Genomic DNA, 20,663 nt, shown 5'->3' with positions numbered 1-20,663 from the left:
TATCTTCTAGCCTCTTCAGAAGGGGTACCATAAACTCCACCTCTCCTTTGTAGGACAGACTCATATTAGCAAGTCCCAAACAGCTCTAATGAGGCTCAAATCTTTCAAGATAGCATAGTTCTGATCTGACCACAGTGAAGACTGAATGAAAAGCAGTAGTCCCAGATTTATTAAACATCGTCCTGGGTTTCTCTATGATCTGTATCCCTGCTCAGAGGCACTCCATACCACTTCCGTACCATTATCTTTTACTCATGTCTGGCTTCTGGATACGTCTCAATTTGCAAAGCAAGAACGATTGGTTGGAGTTCCCTCTGCTCCCTCTTTTTTTTTCCTTCCAGAACAAGAACTGGAATCTCCTCAGATTGCTGCCTCCTCCCCCTCCTTCCAGTCCTTCTTTCCTCTCTGTGGCAGCCTAAGTGTGGAAGTCGGTCAATCAGAAGAGGCTGGGATATATCAAACAGGGTTTTCCACTGTAACTAGCTAACAGGACTGGGATTTTGGCTGAAGTTAATCTAGAGTTGCAAAATGCTGTCCTTAGAGATGATCTAATTCATTGGGATGAGATCTACTGCAGGCTTTTTAAAGTAAAGAAGAATGGATGTGTTTTTTACATTTTACTTATGTTCATTTTAGAGAGAAATGCATGTTTTAAATTCTTTAGTTGTAAATTCTGTTCCTGAGGCAAAAATAAAAAAGGAACAATTAAAAAAATACTTCAGTGGCTCTTATTGGCAAACATTAACACATAATATTTCTGCTAACAGTTTTTTTCTGTCTCCTCTCTTTCTTTGGGGTAATTATATATCTCTTAAATTTAGACAGTGTTTTCAAAACACAGGTTAATATATCCAATAACTTTGACTTCATATCATATTCTTGAAGCCTTTAGAACGTTAGCATATAAAACTGGGATAATGCTACTTAACTGCATTCATGCATTAAAGTCTGTTTACCACATGTATTTTACTTTAGTTCTTACATTGCAGAGTTCCTTCAGGAAGCATGAATAACTGAAGTAGACAGAACAGCAATTGAAAAACAAAGCTAAAGAGCAAATGGGAACAGATTTCAATGTAGCAAGACAAAAGGTCCCTTTCTCTGGAGGATATAATATCGAAAGAGATATTGTATTAACAGCTTCTTTTACAATATTTAACTGTACAGATACTTTTTAATAAGCTTTTAATAAGCTCTTTACCTTGCTACATTTCAACTAAAAAACATATTCACAGAGATGTAAGTCATAATTGATCATAACAAGTATGTATTATTTATAAATAACCTAATCAACATTCAGCAAGGGGTTGCATAAATAAGCCCTTCTACATATTGCACCTTATAATGAGCCACTACACAACTAATCACTTATTAGTGCTATGGGCAATGAATGATTAATTAGTTAATTCAAAAGTGACATTTTAAGGGTATAATTGCTACCTTTTCTAATTTCTGAAGGTTATTATGCCATTATGCCAGAATTATGCCATGTTGACGTACTAGACCTGACACAGTAACAACTTTGTTTGTCAATAATGCACTAAGAGCAGGGATGGCTCCTGAGACCTGATTGCACTAAACTGAGTGTGCACTCTGGTTCCTCAGTACTTTACAGTGAATCTCGGGGAAATTTGGAACAGCAGCTAGCAAGTGGAAGTGCCAGAGAAGATAAAGCACTCAGATCCTGCACGGCTGCTGCTGTGCCCATAGTGTACAGCTAGCTTTGATTCTGGCACATAACTCATTTCCTCCTCCAGCTGCTGCTGTCCCCTGCCTCTTCTAGCTTCTCATCTTCCCTTTGACACTTATGTGTCAGCTCTGGGAGGAGTACGGACAAAATATTGCTCAGACCCTGAGTGGACAGTACTCCATTGCACAAATATTTGTAGGAATGGGTGATGTAGGATGGAGATGAAGAAAATCTTGATTACAGTGACCTTTGTATGTGAGTAGAAAGCTGTAGTGATGAAAGGATCAGATTTCTCTGCAATATTTCTGCTTTAATATAGGGGAGCTAGTAGAGGGATCAAAAGAGGCAACATAAAAATCTATAAATGTATGATCATATGGCCCTAATTCAAGGTTATGGGGCAGGAGCTTGACCAGCAGATGATCTGTTCTGCGATTCAGCAGTCTCACAGGGCTAATGAGAGCAAAGTGTCATTTCTAACACCCATCTAATGCCCTCTTTCAAAAACCTTCAGGTACAATTGCTGACATGACATCAGTTAATGAAGTAATGTCTTCAGTTAAGCAAAGTTGCTGCATATGTGAAAATGAAAAAAAAAAGTGTGCTTGTTAAAGTCACATAGAACTTTAATAGAACTTTATTAGAGGTTTTTGCTTGACCAAAGCTAAGTTGGAACATTATTCTTACTACATCACTATTCCTACTACTGTTAGTGCAAAGACTAAAACAATTGCTTCTCAGAGTAACACATCTAACTAAAAGCTATGCCCTCAGCTCGTTCAAATCACTTGTCAAAGACAGTGGATAAGCATGAAACAGAAATACATGAATAAGCAACACATAAAGGGATCACATATCTTTAACACTCATATGCTTTATTTTAGGTTACTGAAAAATACCTTGATGGTGGGACACAGCCACTCAGCTGACAGTGTTTGCCTTTATCACGTCCCTGCATCTGCTGCACTCCTGGCTGCAGGAAGCTGGGAAGTAGCCACTGCACTGCTGCTTCAGTCAAAAGTCTAAAGGGAAGTCTGGGCAGAAATTAATACTAATCTGAATGGCATTTTCTCCTTTCAGCTTTAGTGTTTGAAGATAATAATTTTATTCCATTTTGCACCTTTGGTTGGAGGATCTCATTACCATGTATGTTGTTGTCAGATAGCATCACTAATGCTATTGCCTATATTAGAATGAAAGGCTCTTTTCAAGGGCTGAATGGCATTAAGGATCTGGATGCAGCGATGAAAAGATACAGCTATATAAAGTGGAAAATTAACCCTAATTTCTCATGTCTCTCCTGTTTCTGAGATCACTTAAGTATCACTCTCAATTTTTCCCTCCAGTTGTCAGTCAGCTTCTTCTAAGAACCAAATATTAGTTACTATACACTACTATCTTCTAAAACATAAAAAATCCCATTCTGCTAGGAATGGGAATGGGAACAGTTGTCTTAAAAGGGAAACTTCAGATTTTGATTTAAAATATGTAGAAATACACATTTATTTATAATTGAAGTTCAATATAAGCTATAAAGTAAGATTTATTAGTCACCTAAAAATTCTGTCCTCCGTTCCATGCTTTTATTCTAGCTAAAGCTTGGGTGATATTTAGGTTCCTTCTATGTTTTTTTCTAATTTATGAAACCAATTCCTATGGCCTTTCTTCTTATTTCTTACAGTTTCCAAACAGGTGTGGTACTTATGTGCAAAATTAGCTGCTTAAGAAGCTATTTCACATACTTTTGTCTTGTATATGTGTTTTTTAACTATGCCTCTGGCTCTTTATTCTTTGGATGGGAGTTTACTTTTCCCCCACCTCCTCAATATTTGGTTGTGTCAGAGACACGTTTGTTATATTATTTTACTATTTTTCACATATGGAACTGCGCCATAAAAAGTTTAGCTAATACAGTACTACCTCCTTCCCTACATTCTCTCTTGAACTGTTGCTGGAAATAAAAGACCTGCACTGGCAACAGAATTACAGTGAAAGCATTTTATCTCATGCATATTACAATGTCATGTCCCATGAATATACAACATAGAAGTGGTAAAGGATTGTCTAAATATGATCCATCTAAATATAACATGGTTCAATAGCTGTGGTCCTTACTTGCAGCCACTGGCCATTCATTGCCTGAGAGGTTTATTAAAATGCTGCTACAATCACTGAAGGAAATCTAAATGTAAATTTTGCAACTGAGACCAACAAGGACATAAAAATTTCATGTTGTTTTCACAGTGTTTTCCCCTTTCTGTTGCTGTCCATGAGCTGGCAGAGTTTGTGACAATGGCTATGCTCTAACTTGCCTTTTTGACAAAACTTTAGTCCTTATAAACACAAAAAAAGCCCCCAAGAGGAATAGCTCTGCAATAAGGGATATGCATTCTAAAGTAATTAAAAAAGCATTTGTCTTGCTCTTTGATAATCATTAGAAACAATATTGTTCAAAATCTTAATTATGACACAGGTTGCTTTTATGTTAGTTTTTCTTGAATAAAACTCTAATTAGCAGCTAATACACAGTTGCACTACACTTTGCATATAAGTGAATAGACAATAAAAACACTGAGGTTCATTAAAGTGATCAAAGAGAATTGCATACTCTCCACTCCTTTCAATAACTGTTCTACAGAGAGCTCGAAGGTTTTTAAAAAGCCTGAGCAGTCCTTGCTGTTAATGTACTAAGTGAGTATAATTACCCAAATCAAGAGAACACAACTTATTTGCAATGAACTTTCCAAATTAAAATCAACGTTTGACTGCTAACACAAATGAGATTCTGTTCATGAAAGGATCATTATAATTAAGCAAAAACTATTACTTTAAACTACCATGAACCCTTAGGACAATGACCTGAGTTTATAAGAACTGTTCTTTGTAATATGAAACCCTGGTACTAACTCTGATTAGATGGTTTTCAGTTTAATAAGATGCTACTTAGTAGCATGGATCTAAATCCACATTATATTCACTGGAAAATTTACTGGGTGAAAAGAGATTCAGAAATCTTTATGGGTTGCCACTAAACTGAGTAAAAGAATCTGAATCACTTTTTAACTATGGATAAAAATTGCTCGGAAACCATTCTGTCCTGAAACTTATACATAAAGATTCAAAAACAGAGAAGCAGGAAATAGTATAGGCAGAAGGAGACAAACAAAGCAAAAGATGAGGTGTTGTCACAAGCAAAAGAGGGAAAAACCTATGAGAGCCACATCTAGATCACTAAAAAACAAAGGACAGAATCACAGTAACTAAGAAACTACCCCTAAGTTGTTTTTCTCATAGGCTTGTTAGTGTAAAATGCTGGTTTGGCTTTAAAAGAGAAAATCAAAGAAAGATACTCCCCTATGTATCTAGTTGAGTAAGAATGGTTTAAGACCACGTTTAATTGCTTTGTTAAATCCAGATAAATTTCTAACAGGTGAAATTCCTGAGAATAAAGTCAGCTCTTATAATTGAGAATTTGTCTTACAATGGTTTAACGAAGTAGAACACTGAGGGAAAAAACTGTGAAAAATACAGCAGTTCTAAAGGGAGAAGCTGAGTAGTTTAAACTCTTAAAATATTAATTGTGTAATAAAGAAAATAAAAAATTTGTTAAAAAGCTAGCATAAGTAACAAAATGCCAAATTGAAATGAACATTGCTGGCTAAACTCAGGATTAAGATTGTTATATTAAAGGCCTATTATAAGGACTGTTTTTGTTTTTGTTTCTGAAGGAAAAAATAGTGTATATTTTATTAAGATTGCTTTCTGAACATATAAGAGCAATGCTATACATTTTTAAATCTTGGCTAAAATTTAGTAAGAAATAACAAGGAAAAGACTGTTGCAGTTCGTAAATTGCAGATGTATGAAAAGAGAACTTGGTTTAAGTCAATAGCTTTATGGTTTGCTGGACTGGGACTTTATTAATTATAAATAAGATCTTTTGTGTTCATATTAAAACACATTTCAATACTACAACTGTGTCAAATTGTCTTATTTTTAATATACTGATTATGATGTGGTATATTGGAGTACTGCACAAGCCAAACTAAAGTATTTTGTTCCCACTAGAAGGTTACGTTGAATGAACTTTAACATGAGCAAAAACAACATTAGAAGTATTAGATCATTTTCCATTAGAGCACAAATTTGCACAAAAGCAGCAGTGGGACAACTCAGGAAACTAAAATTATTCATTCAGCAAGTCTTTGTGGGATCAGTCTCTGAGTCGGTTTTTCTCATTCTCTACATGGCTGCTCCTTCAAGTAATAAGATTTAAAAATACTTACAAAAACATAGTTGGAAAATAATGAAAGGTTCCCAAAAGTCTTAAATTAACCTATAGTTATATCTGTGTGTAACTACACAGACATTTATTGCCTTTGTACATATTTGATTGCATCTGCAAGCTGCCTCCAATACCAAATGTTAGAATGCAGTTGTGGTAGCTATGCACAAGGGACTGTGGTTATCCAAGCATTTCAGCATGGTCTAGCAGCTCAAGGGTTTACCTGGCTTTCCCAGTAGTCCCTCACTAATGTCACTGATCTGTGTGAGAACCTGTGCAAGTTTTACTTCACCTCAACTGTTTGAGTCACTCAGCTGAGAAGTAATTTTGTTCTGAGGACAAATCCTGCCTAACAGCTGCTTCCAAAGCAGTGGGATGAGATCTTTTTACACCTACGCATGAACTTAAAATAGATTGAGAAAGATAAGAAACCATTGTGCTTTCTGTCAGCAAACGGAGCAACAGAACTGACACACTGCTGTTCTCAGTGCTCTTAATTTTGAAGTTGTTAGGAATTGCTGTAAAAGCAAAACCAAATTAATAGCACTCCATGGAATAATGTCAACCATGTCTCTTCCATTATTTATAATCTAAATATGCATACTAATATTTTTCTAATTTTAATAACAATTATTTCACATGGTCTTGAGGATTGCATAATGCCTGGAAACTGTTTCACTAAATTGCATACCATGATGATCTGCTCTTTGGATAGTCTCCAGGACAGAGGCCATGAAGTATAATTAAAAGGAACTAATAGTTAACACCTATAAAATGTAAGATCAGGGAAAGGACTGATAAATTTAGTTTTATACTATAAGTAGCTTTAGCATTTTTCCTCTGATGGGCTAAAATAGCTAGGTATTCTGGTGTATGGAAACATGCTAAGATAAAACCTGAGAAATCTGGTTCATTCTTTATTTCACTACATGAAAACAATGAAATCAGTACATCCTAATGAGCACTTAACCATTCCATATTTTTTGCTACATGCAACCTATTATCAGAACTGCAACAGTGCATTTTACATGGAGACATTTCAGAGACCGGTGTCACAGAAGGACTGAACCACAAAATAGCTGAGGTTGAATGGTTCAATCCCCATGCTCACACAGGGCCACCAATAGCCAGCTGCCCAGTCCAGATAGCATTTGAATATCTCCAAGGATGGAGTCTACACAGTCTCTCTGAGCAACCTGCTTCATTGCTCCAAAAATTTCAAAAATTTGACTTCAGTGTAAGCAAAATTTTTCATAATGCTGCAATATGAACAGAAGAAAAGGAAGTTTAAATCAACTAAACATACTCCAATTTAATAGATTTCTCATAAATTAAATATATTAACTTTACTCTATCAAGCTGTTATCATTCTACTCATACTATATATGAACTTTTACAATACATAAATATATATTTAGGTAGGGTTTGAGTGTGCATATATGCCTTCAGTTACTATATACACCAGCAGGTTGGCCAAGAGATTTTGCTTTCACTTGCGCCTAAGTAAATTAAGAGTAATAATACTGAACTGCTCTCTCTAATAGGGCTATGTGATGTGGTGAAACTAAGAATAATTCCAGGTCTGCTTGCATTTAAATTACTGCCTTAATGATCATCTATTTTTAATGACTATAAATAGCTGAAATACTAGCATATCATTTACTAAAGGTTACTTAGTCATTAATGTATCTACAGAACATAGTAAATAGTGCAGTAGAAAACTCCAATGTCCAGAATCACAAATAACAAACTATGTACATTCTTTTAAAGTCTGTTGGTGTTACAAACCTTGAGAAACAGATGTGCAATAATATATTTATCTCTCTAGTACGTCTTTATGAATATTTTTTATACCTACAATATTTTTATAAGCAAGGATTTATAATTGCAAAAATTAAACTTAACTGCTTTTGAAATATGTGAATGACATCATCTGCACTCTAAATTTTGTCGAGCCTACAAGCCATTTTGAAAGCATTCATGGTACATTTGTGTCTGTGAAACAAGACAAACACGAAGAAAATAATTAAAGGTATTGCAAAAAAACTTCAAGTTCTAATTCCATAAATATAGAAGCTGTTGTCTTCTTGACATGCGTGTAATCTTTCCTTCGCGTCTTCCACTACCTTAAACCATCTGCCATATAAATATTTCTAATGATCAGTCAATACTGCCAGTGTTGTCATCAATCACTACAGAACAAGTACTCTTTTACACAGTAATCACATAAATCATCTTCCAAGAAATTGTAATTCTTCAACACACACCTCTTGATCTTTGGCAAGGTCATCTCAGCTCTTGAAGCCTTCATGCAAATACAGCATATGTCAAAACTCAAAGATGGATGAAAGGAAGAAAAAAAGTAGATTCAGTTTAAAAAACTGTCAGAGTAAACCAGCCTATCTCTTTAACAAGCAAAGTATTAAAAACATTTGTAATGAAGAGTCTGATATTTGATGATAATATCTAGTAGTACTAATGCTTCCTCTACACAGAAATAAATCACAAATGTTCATTTGGAATACTGCCAGGAATTACTCAAAATTTTACCAAAATGCTCTGGAATGAGATTTTAACTTTTAAAAATAATTCTTGGGAGAAGCATGTGTAGCCATTTAACAAAAGTATCTGTGCATCATTTCTGACTACATGAAGGAAGGAAATATGTTCATATTAACTTAAATTTACAGCTGCTGCTTCAATGTCTAAGACATGATTAGAAGTATTACAGAATCACAGAATGGGTAAGGTTGGAAGGGACCTCAGTGGGTCGTCTGGTCCAACCTCCCTGCTCAAGCAGGGTTGTCCTAGAGCACATGCTCCAGACATTGCATCCAGACAGTTCTTGAATATCTCCAGTGAGGGAGACTCCATAACCTCTCTGGGCAATCTGTTCCAGTGCCTGGTCACCTGCACAGTAAAGAAGTTCTTCCTCATATTCAGGTGGAACCTTCTCTGCATCAGTTTCTGCCCATTGCCTCTTGTCCTATTGCTTGGCACCACAAACAAGAGCCGGGCTCCATCCTCTTGGCACTCTTCCTTCAGATAGTTTTATACATTGATGAGGTCTTCTTTCATTGTCTCTTCTTGAGACTGAACAGGCCAACCTCCCATTGTCTATTATTAAAAATAGGCAAAACTTTAGAGCATTTAGGGCAAATCCTTGTGTGCCTTTTCTTCTAAGAGTTTCCATTATCTTCTTTTTAGTACAGGGTACAGTCTTTACACAGCATTTTGCCTTTGTGTGTCTATATTAGGATGGAGGATTGTGCTTATTATATTTTTTCTCTTTAAATTTTTTTTTTCAATGCGATGAAACAAAATACCGTAAGCAAAACAGAACAAAAATATTTCATTGATTGCTTTTGTTTCTTCCTTAAAAGTCAAGAAAAAACCAATAAAACTTATGGAGAAATTATTTCTGAAGCAACATCATTATAAACCAATTGCTAAGAAATGGCTTTATGTAAACTGCTTTACAAGAGAAACGATCCACCAATGAGAATTATTTCAGCTGATGAAAAATCAGGGTCAATAAAAAAACACTGATTTATGAAATAATGCCTCATATAGAAGAATAATTTTCCTCCTAACGTGTTATTTGCATGACTGAATTTGCAGGTCACTGCAGTCTATCAATAAAGAGCAAATCTATAGAGACACAAAGAGACATGAGTGAGTAGGAATAGTCATCTTGGAAAAAGCAGTTGTTCTTGAATAAAGTTTAGTGGCCAAATCCTGTGCTGGGGAAGGAGCTGTTGACTCCTTGAACTGATGTTAAAGTTGCAGATAAGAGTCACTAAGAGCAGAAGATGCTAGGAACCAGAAAAGGAGCGAACTTGTAAATTATATCTAAGGGGCTAAGTGTCTGACTGGAGAGAACAACTACTTTTTACTGTTACCCATAACATGAAAGGTTTAAAAATTGTCACAAGTTCTAACAAACAAATCAAAAGAATAGCTGTTCTTCACTTAAGGAAACTACGTTAGATTTAGATGAATGTTGGCACAAAACATAGGAATGTAATAATCCTCATATTTCCCTATGACAACTAAATATATGACAATAATTCACAAGAGATTCTGCAGCATACCTGAGAGATGTTACTGGTAATCAACAGGACAAGGTTATCCCCTGGAGAAATAGCCACCAGTTAATAGTCTGGAAATAAAGCCCACATACTTAAAGTGTTTACTGTGTGATAACACAAAAAATATGCATAAAGCACATATACAAGATGAACAGGAACACCTGGGATCCTGGTATATGAGAAGTGTTCTGGAACATTTAAGTGCCTTCACTGCAATATTTCCATCATAATATTATATCTTATCTATACTGCAATAGCAAAGAAGTATTCACTGTCAGCGAGCTTGATTCAAATTAGGAATGCAGAAGGCAAACTCATCTGAATTCCAAGTAGTTTAAATTGATATATACAAGACAAGGCTGGTTCTGTGGTTGTGTCATGAGACAGAAATCAGGAAAACAGATTCAGACCTTTTCTTCACCATGGCCTTTCTCTGTGACCTTGAGGAAAGACAGTTACAACTTACTGTTAAAGGTAAAGAGATGAAGAATATCAAATATAATTTCTAGACAGGTCAAAATAAACAAAATCAGTTTTATTGCTGCATGACAACGTGTATGCAGAAGGTGACACCAGATCAAAAACTAAGCAAGTGAATTCCAGTTAGAAGTATGTTACAAAAACTACAAAAACTTGGAACTAGAAGTCTATGACTCTCAGACTGCTGCTATTTTTAAAGGTATCCCATGACAGATACTACAGCATGTTGACCCTACTCTGATACTCTGCTCCAAGTCATAGGTGTAAGTAAGATGGATCTACATGGATCTTTGGTGTGGCCATCTCTTGGTTTTACACCAACTTTTAACTTTCTGTCTTGCGAAGCACTTTTACTGTACCTACTACAAAATGAAAATCCTCTGTTTGAGAAGCTGGGTAAATACTGATGTAGTTGCCTCACAGTGAATATTATGTCACCACAGTTTCATTGCTACTTTAGTTAATGTAAAGCTGGCTTATATATATATTAGTTGTTTTTCAGGATAGAGATAGCTTCAGATATCCAAGATGTACTTGTACAAAGTAATTATGGATTTTAATGTATTAACACAAAATACATTTTGGAATGAGCTACTCATGCTGCAACTCTCAGTGCAAACACAGCTGTCTCATATGAACAGATGCCATAAGATAGTGAAGGGGATACTCTGCCACCTTGTGCCAAAGGGTTGGAGCAAAGACAGGGACTGTCAATGTTAAAAATCTTATGCAGCACAAAATATATTGCCATAGAAATTCATTATTCTATCAAAGTTCCAAATTCCACTGGTTTTCAGATAGAAAACTCCTCTGGGAACATTGTCATATTACCATGATTTAACAAGACATACTGAATTAGCTGAACAATTTTAAATGTTTGTGCACTCAGTCTTAGCCAGCGGCAAATATAAGATAGTATTGTTTAGCCTAGCCTGAAATGATTGAAGTTCAAGCTAAGCTGATGAATGGTAACATGTTGAGCAGTAGTAAACTAATTGTGTATCTGAGTTCTCAGGTTACTAAGTCTGCTTAAGTCACTTTGGAAAATTGGATTTTGCTAGTCATTTATAACAAGATTTTTCAAGGTATTTAGACATTTTGCTCTCATCAAAATCAGTGGGGGATAGATGTCACAGTGCCTTTAAAAATCTTGTTTTTAAAGCCCTGTACTGCTGAGCAGAGAAAATAGAAAATTAGACCGGCACCTGCAAGTTGTTTTTGGACAATGACTCATTCCTGAGTACAAGAACACAGTGATGGTTAATTGAGGACAGGCAGACACAAAAGGACTCACCATGCACTCATATAGGACCTCAGAGGAGGATCAGGTCTCAAATACATGTGTTAAGGGAAAGATTGGAAGGAAGAGGCTGAATTGCAATAATAAGATAACTCTTTGCTTAGGCTGATTCTGACTAAAATTTTAATGGTTCTGAAGCACTTGGAAGTTAAAACACAGCAATAATTATGTATGCCATCATTTTTTCAAGGCAAGGGTAGCTAGTTGGTTTCTTGGCATCATAGAATAAACGAGATGATATTTCCTGCATTTTGGGTTTCAGTATTTATGGAAAGTCCAAAGCCATGATAGAGGTGGTCTGTGGTCCCTTTTCTCCTTGTTAAGATGGTGACTGGAGAGTCTGACAGTGCTTGGAAGGATGAAGGAGTCTGTGTGTCATTCCTGGTCCTTAGAGGTCAAAGAGGGAAAATGCAGCTCAGGGAAGGGCTGGGTGACCATACTGGCTGGTGTCTGCAACATATAAAAGCTAAAATGAACAAATCCAAGAAATGAAAGAGTGATCAGGGTATTTCCTAATGAGCTATATGAAGAAAACAGACCTGAATTTTTCATGCACTGACCTCTGCCATTGAAAATTATCCTTTACTTTTATTGGTGGCTTAACTTAGAAATGAGTGGGAGTTATACACCTGTTATGTGAGAAAAGAGGGTGATGATAAAGCACCTCTCCTTTGAGTTAGTTTTAAAATATTATCTGAGATATAAAATGTAAATGCTTGTTCACATGCTTAGTGTGCTTACAGATGTCTACATTATATTCCCTTTATTAGCTACTTAGTAGCAATTGCATGGAAATAATCTAATAAAGCTATATATAAAAAGTTGGACTATTCGAGCCATAAATGAAGATGAGTGTGCCAGAATTATTCCCTTCATAATATTTGTTCTCAGAAGAAATGAGAGAACAGCAGGGAGCAATGGCTGAGCCTCGCTGCAAAAGTGAAACCCTAGCTAGTGTTACACAGCATCCCAACATAAACTTTTAATTAACCCGAATATTTTTGAAATGTAGAGCACACATAAAAGGGTAAAAAACATTGGAATTTTTTTATTTCTAGGGTTGTGTGTTGCATGTTTGAGGAACTACACATAATAAAAATATAATCATAATTCCTCAGTGGTGTAATTAATTCCTATCTAGGATGAATTGAAAAAGTTGCACATCTCAAAACACTCAACTAATGATACTAACAAAATTATGAAAAGGTAAAGATTACAGAGTGTTCAGAAATTAAACTATGATCTACACCAGATGTGTTATTCTTTTTCTTCCCACAGTATCTAAAAAAAAATCTTGCAACCTGTAATAGAACCTTACCCTTAATTATTCTGTTCTTAAAAAGTAACTCTGATGCATGAATGATGCAGGAATCATATTCAATCAGAAGAAAGACAATCTCAAAAAAAATTAAAAGAAAATGAAAATATAAATGGTAAAGACCTTTTATTTTTACTCAGCTATTTAATTCTTAAAATAGTTAATGAGGAGACAAACTTCCACTGATTTATAGATCTTTTATCTGTTTCAGTGTTGCAAGGTTTAGAAATAGTAATAAAATAAATGTTTTTCAACCTTTCCTATATCCTTATAGATGAAAATTCTTAGGTAAAGTGAACATTATAATGCTTATATACATGCTAGGTATCAATTTCCTTGTGTCAGTGGGATTTCTCATGTGTAGTAGTGTGAATCATTGGATGGTCCTTATGAGGAAGTGACATTCACTATGATAGAGTTATAGAAATCACCACACAAAAGATGCAGTGCAACGTCTCGTAACTCAGATATTAATGTTTGGCAGTCATAATTTGGAAAAGAATTTCAGATTTCAACTTCCCTTTAGATGCTTGTATGCACAATTCCTTAGAAAATCTGATTGCTCCTAACAGATTTTCAAATATCAGAATTATAAGAAGTAGAAAATGCAAAGAAACTCCTCAGAGTATTTGCAGCTTTTCACAACTGTATCATTTTCTTGTGGTCCACTAATAATGACCCTAAGTGTTGCTATCACTTCAATTTTTAACACACAGCAAAGCTGACTAGTGAGATGGCAAATAAAAGTCTTGAATCATCTTATGGATTTATAGATTTTTTTTACTCTAAGGTCCTCAGGCTGGTTCTTGAAATTACCATGACAAAAAGTATTCTTCTTAGAGATATCTGCAGATGAGTAAAATGCTGCTTATCTCTGGGGTTCAGCTGATGTCCTTAGCAGAGCAACTTATGAAACTCTTTTCTGCCAGGCAGAATTCTTTGGAATTCAGGATGTTCTGATACCCTTAATTTCTCCAGCTCTCCTGATGTAGCACACAATAGCCGTGGCTTTCTCTCTCATGAAACAAGCAATATTCAAAATTTGTCGAGTAAGTATAATGGGACTGTTTTGAATGAAGTTGCAGGCTTTCCGTTAAGCAAATGAAGACATTTAGTCCTACTTTCCAATGTCCTATGCTTTCACACCAACATCTATCTATCTATCTATCTATCTATCTATCTATCTATCTATCTATCTATCTATTCACCTATCTATCCATTCACCTATCTGTCTATCCATCTATCCATTCATTCATGTATTCATTCTTCTATTCTTCTGTTTCATTAAGAGGCAGATGTTAATATAAGACTAAGTTGGGATTTGTGAAAAAACTGAAGAGGTGTTTAAGATATTTATGCCTGTTTTAGAGGCAGTTGGGAGAAGTCTTCTCATTTCATACTTCTAGAATTTGATGGATATTATGGGGCATTAAGTGCACTTAGCTTGCTGTCACACTGCGACCTGCAACATAGGCACAGTTTTGAGGTATGATGCAAAAGAAATGCAATGTAATTTTAAGAAAAAAGTTTTAAACTATCACATTGAAGTATTTTAGCTATTGCTGACTGTATGTAACATGATTTCCATAAGGTTTCATGGAATCCAAAACATTCTAATGATGATTGCATCTATTTACACTAATTATGTAATTATACCAGTTGCACAAATAGAAGGCAATACATATTGACTGTAGCCAACAACTAATTATCAAAATAAAAACAACATGAAACCAAGCTGGGAGTAAAACTGAATGAAGTTAGGTGTTTATTCTTCAAGTATGTGCAACAAACAAGTACAATTTCTCTACTTCTTTTCCCTTTCGGTCTTCTACCCAAAAGAGAACTCCCACATTTATACACCACCTCAGGAGATTTTCCTTACAAGGCTCCCTAAAGCTTGTTCCATATACCAAAGCTGAATTTGAAGACATGCCTAAATGTTGACCCAAAAAAGAGTTCAATTACATTCAGTAATTACATTCATTTTAATTACATGAGTGCAATATCGTTTAGCAAATATTCTAGAGTAGAAGTCAAAAATTCTTCCAGAGAAGCAGGGATATCTGTTGTTGGGATGTGGGTTAGTGTAAGGCAGGAACCCCTGATTGTGAAGATTTATCAGTTCAGCAGGACCTGGAAGCTACACCTCTCAGGATTTTTTTAGGTGCTATCTGTAAGACTGTTGTCACCTTCTTACGAATATTCCATCGGTGCAATCTTAGAATCATAGAATCGTAGAATCAACCGGGTTGGAAAAGACCTCTGAGATCATCAAGTCCAAGCCTTTTCTTATCCAATATGTTGTTGTTTTTCTTACATCTCTTGCTAGTGTATGTGGGATATTGTGTTTTAAGAACCCCATAATAACATACAAGTAAACATTTAAATAACAAAAATTACTAATGACTCACTTCAATTATACCTTAATTCACCATTCAACTAAGGATCATTCTTTCCACATAAAATCAACCTCAGAAATATTTCACTGTATGTAGGTAATGTAATTTAATTTATGATCCTTTCCAATGTGTTTTCCTCCTGGTAGAGTCTCTACCTATTTTTGGGGAGGGATTACAGAAAAAGAATGTGTGTTTCAAGCATGTCATAAATCAACTAAAATGAAATAACTCATAGGACAGCCAAAAAAAAAGTGCCTAAAAATCACCAAGTTGGGCTGGAAGACCACTAGCAACTGTGCTTGATAGACTTTTGCTTCTGTAAGAAAAAAACCACAATTTATCTTCAGAAAGAAAGTATGTCAGTGCTGTCATGATACATATATTTCAGTCTTATTACAACCAAAATTTCAGCTTAATGTGTCCTATTCGAGAAATTACTTGTACTGAGATAAACATTCTTTTTCTTCCCTTTTTCCAGAACAAAGTCTACCACTGAATTTGGGTTGATGTACGGAAATGAAAATTACTCTCTCTTCACTAAGCCATCTCTCTACCTTAATAGCTTAAAGATTGTTCCAAGAAAAATTGGTGACATTTATTTGGGACCACGTTAGGCAGAATCACTGAAGTCTGTGGACCTCTCATGCAGAACATTGTTTCCCACGCCAACCTAAGGCAGTGTCTCTCCTTCCACATTTGCTTGGCTGGATAGGCAACACAGGGCACAAAGAGACCACTTGTAAGCCATATTGTCCATAACAGTGACTGCAATTCATGGTACAATATGGTTTATCTAGTCCACATTACTTGTTATAGTTTCAGGTTTTTTTCCGATGGAATTTCATGAATACATGTGTCATGACAGTGAGTCCTTAAAATACAGATTCACACTTCTGTGGTTTGGGGTTTTTTTTTCAGTACTAAGAGATATTAGCACACACTGCTAAGGACAGATATCGTTACCTTTTAAAAGAACTGTGATAGTTTTAATTAGGGCACTTAATGACATTTGCTAGCAACATTTAACTGTAATCGACAACTTGTCAACATGATCTACCATTTCCTGTTTTCAAATGATTATGGGAGGAAGAAGTGAAAACATCACTAAATGAAACTGCTAAAGGACTTGCAATTAGTTCATGAAGCTAAAGAAACCAGTTTAATGAGCAACTAGATTTTCAGATTTCCTTTGAGTTCATTTTTGCAATTTGTATTTTTAAGTAGGTAGAATGGATTTCTAAACTTCAGGGTTTGTACAAGGGCCTTTTTCTGTCTTTTCTGCAGAACTTTGGAATATATTTAAATTAATTCTTGAAAACAATACAGTTTTATTGACTAATTTAGTTTTTGCAGTAGAAACAACAGTTGTGATGTTTAAAACAATTATCTTTATTCCTGGAATGCTTTAATCTGACCTGAATCAGATCCATTTTGTGTGTCTTATTTTGACATCTATTGCCTACATTCATTTAAGAAATGTTCTCTCCTTCTCTGCTTTCTGTAAAGTCCACTGAGGGAAAATAGATTACCACAAGAAAATTCAAAAGAGAGGGAATGGAACTATAAGATGAGCAATTAAAGAAAGATCATTACCAAATGTTTATTACAACAGCTGAATATGAATTAAGTTGTCTATCAATTTTAAATAGTTGTAAACTAATGGTGACATTCTCATATTGTAGCAAATTATCAAAGTCAAGATAAAACAGTATATTAGCGTATATAATATAAACATAATCAAAAATGGGGAATAGCTTAGTTCAAACCATCGTCAGAGACAGATAAATTGGATAATCTCATAGGTAACTTCTGCTGCTGAATGAAAAAATGAGTTTGATGGTCACTAGAAAAAATTATTAAATTAACTATTTTGAAGCGTGTAGTTTTGTAGGAAACAAAACACTATCTATGCATGTAGAGACGAATTCCAATTGCAAGTGTCAAGAACTTTTCTTGAGATTTTAAACCATTGCTAAAGGTCAAGGAATGTATTTTTAATGCCAATAAGAATAATGGATGTCATAGTATAGTCCCTAACCAAATAACTTTCTTTATCCATGTTATAACATTAAGGCTCAGATTCACCCTATTTGCACTAAATGAAGAGCATTTCTTGGTATTTTCTGTTTCTAGACAAAGTAATGAAATAGGAATACCTAGATGACTATGCCATCTAGGCTCCACTGTGTATCAGTGGAGCTAAACAGAAAAAAATCTAGGTCCAAGGATTATTCTGCTTTGAAATACAGTTTGACATAGCTATGCTTCAGTTGCCTTTCTACTTACAAAACTATGAGATGTTCTTATCCCTCATTTACAAGGAATAACCATTCACCTTAGAAGTGGATTAAGGTAAAGCACGTTAAGAGCTTGATGTCAAGGTTTTAAGAAATAGTTATGCTAAAGAGCTTTAAGAGACAAATTTACACTAATGCAGAGATTTTACCAAGACCGCATTTTACCAAGATCGTCCAAATTACCATGCATCAGCTGATCTGGATAGCTGTCAATGCATATGGTCTTACCTCAGGACACAGTATGGCAAACTTCTTGACATAGGTTATCACAAGCAGAATTTTAAGCACATGCTTGAATCCTTCTGAGACTCAATACAATTTGAAGTTCAAAGTTAAGCATATGCTTAAATATTTTCTTGAATATGCATGAGTTGCTCAGCTGGGCCATTCAGTGAACATGCCTCCTCTTAAATTTGTTTGCTAGAATATTTGCAGAAAGTGAATCCACCAGGGCCACAGACACAGCCAAGTTTGTGGGTTTTTTTCATTTGTTTGTTTGTTTGTTTAGTTTAAATAAATGCTCATGAATAAATTTTGCAGTATTTGCTTAGCATTTCTTAAGGGAATAATGTCTGCCAACTGGCCTTGCCATCAATAAGGAAGTAACTAGATGTTAAATGTCAATATGTATCGTTCTCTCCAGACTAGACATGTCAATGAAATTAAAAGGTAAATTACTGAACATCTGGCTAGAACTATATTTTTAAGGAGTCTGTTCTAGTTCAAGTCAGAAAACTAGAGAAGAACATCTCACCTCTACTCAGACATCTGCTGTATTTAACAGCTGCCTATTCCCAAAAACTTTGATTGATCTGGGAGCTTAAGAGGCCATCTGAAGATTCAGCTTGTGTAAAAAGAGTGGTTGAGGGGCTACAAGCCACAGCCACAAATGAGGGTTTCCATGGTTCAGCAGCTGCACACACTGATTGCAATGACCTGTGCCTATGCTACAGAGATCAACTGACCCTGAAAAAGGAAATCACAGTGTGGCTTCAAACCTGCAGCAACAATAGAGCAGACACACATCCCAATAGAATTCTCTTACAGAATCCAAAGATAAAGTATTTTTTAGTACTTTGTTAAATGTTTCTTTCTTGTTCATATACTGTAAAGTAAGAGTGTATGTAATACAAGACCAGAGGTAGTATGTCAATGTCATGTCTTTTACATCAAGGTCACAGTTATGAAATTAGGTTTGGCTGGTGTTTGTGAAAAGTCTTTACTAAGAAGTATCTACACAGTGATAGGATAAAAAAAAGTCAGATACTTAACACATACTGTAATATATAGTTCTGAATGATTTATATAACTCAAAATACATAGTTTTGAAAAAGTAGTGTTTCCATTAAAAGGGAGATCTATTAATTTCTAGAACATGTAGAACTCCTGGATTTTCCCAGAATACCAAATCCCAGGACCGACAAATCTACACGGGGAGAAAATAGGATCAATTTGTACCAAAGTGTTGTGCAATTCATTGTGCATTAACTATTACTGATTGCTATACATGAATCTGGTTATTCTTGATCTTATTATTCTGCCTAGAATATAATGATTAATTAGCCAAAACCCAGTAAGGAACACTGTTCATCATGATACTTAAAATAAAATTATATGAAGGACATGATAAGGTTTAAGATCCTTATTCTTAGGGTAGGACTTGAATGCCAGTGTAGCAAAACTGCAAAAGGTGAACAGGGAACCAGAAACTCTAGCCTGAGTTTGCTCCTAAACTTCAGTGCATAATCAGTGTTAAGATGAAGTAGAAGAGAATGATTTATTCTTATATGTTAGTAAACTATTCTGACATTGACTATAAAGGTAAAACATTTATGAGACCTACTGATATGCGCAGCTAGTCATGTGAGTTACGATCTACCTGGAAAGTAGGCTCATGAATAAACAAATCTGCTAATTAGAGCTAATTGTGTCAGATAACTGGCCAACAAACATACTTAATATAAGCTCTCTGATTCCATTGGGGAAAACTTATTGCTGAGTGCATGAGGCAAAAAATTTAAATAAACCTCAGAGTGGAAGGCAAAGAAGCGGTAAGTGTGAAGAAGTGTTCAACTTCAACATGGTTGAAAGCACATAACATTAGAGATTTGACAGAAAGTTAGGTGATAGAGAAATACAGTGGCAGATGAATGCAGTGAGGGAAAAAGTTTGCTAGTTGATCTGTGGTACATATAGGTAAAAACGACTGATTTACAGTTTTTGCATAAAAAAAAAGTCACATTGTTACTAATATTCCATTTGCAACCTTCTGACATCAGAACATAGAAATAGCTACTCAAAATACCTACATTTAAATATAAATAAGTAAATAGGGTACATATTCTTTTTGTGGATGAAGAAATATAAATGGTTCTGAAAATCCTGCCGTCTACTATCACTGCAGGTAGGGAAAGATCACTGTCGTAAGGAAGCGTGGTTGCAATCAGTGATCAAATGCCTATCCAATTAATTTGAGGGGCTTCCAAACCATGCTTGCTTATTGATGTTCATGCTCAGAATTGCAACAAAGAGTCTAGAAGGCTGTTAAAAAATTGAAAGGACTGTTTACAGCCCTATGATTCAGGCTCCTTTTCCTGAGAATAAACAGGCCATTCTGTGGAGAGCAAAGCCATCAGCAAACACTTGAAATTTATTAATACTTTTCTGCAGCATTACTCCTCCACCTCACTAATTGCTGCAGCTGCTGCTACAAAAGCATTTCAGTTACAGCTGAAAGGAGAGGTGGCCCATGCAAATCTTACAGGGGAAAAAGACCCTCAGGATACTCATCTGTGATGTGGTC

General features: G+C 35.3%; 1 protein-coding gene across 1 annotated transcript in view; it reads right to left on the bottom strand.

Annotated features, from left to right (window-relative positions):
- Window positions 1-20,663, bottom strand: part of KCND2 (potassium voltage-gated channel subfamily D member 2) — a 268,944-nt gene that overhangs the window by 137,329 nt on the left and 110,952 nt on the right. The gene's annotated exons all lie outside the window — the stretch shown is intronic.

This window comes from Manacus vitellinus, unplaced genomic scaffold (genome assembly GCF_001715985.3).
Source record: "Manacus vitellinus isolate BGI_N305 unplaced genomic scaffold, ASM171598v3 scaffold_13_pilon, whole genome shotgun sequence".
NCBI lineage: Eukaryota > Metazoa > Chordata > Aves > Passeriformes > Pipridae > Manacus > Manacus vitellinus.
This window is presented reverse-complemented; position numbering and strand designations above follow the sequence as displayed.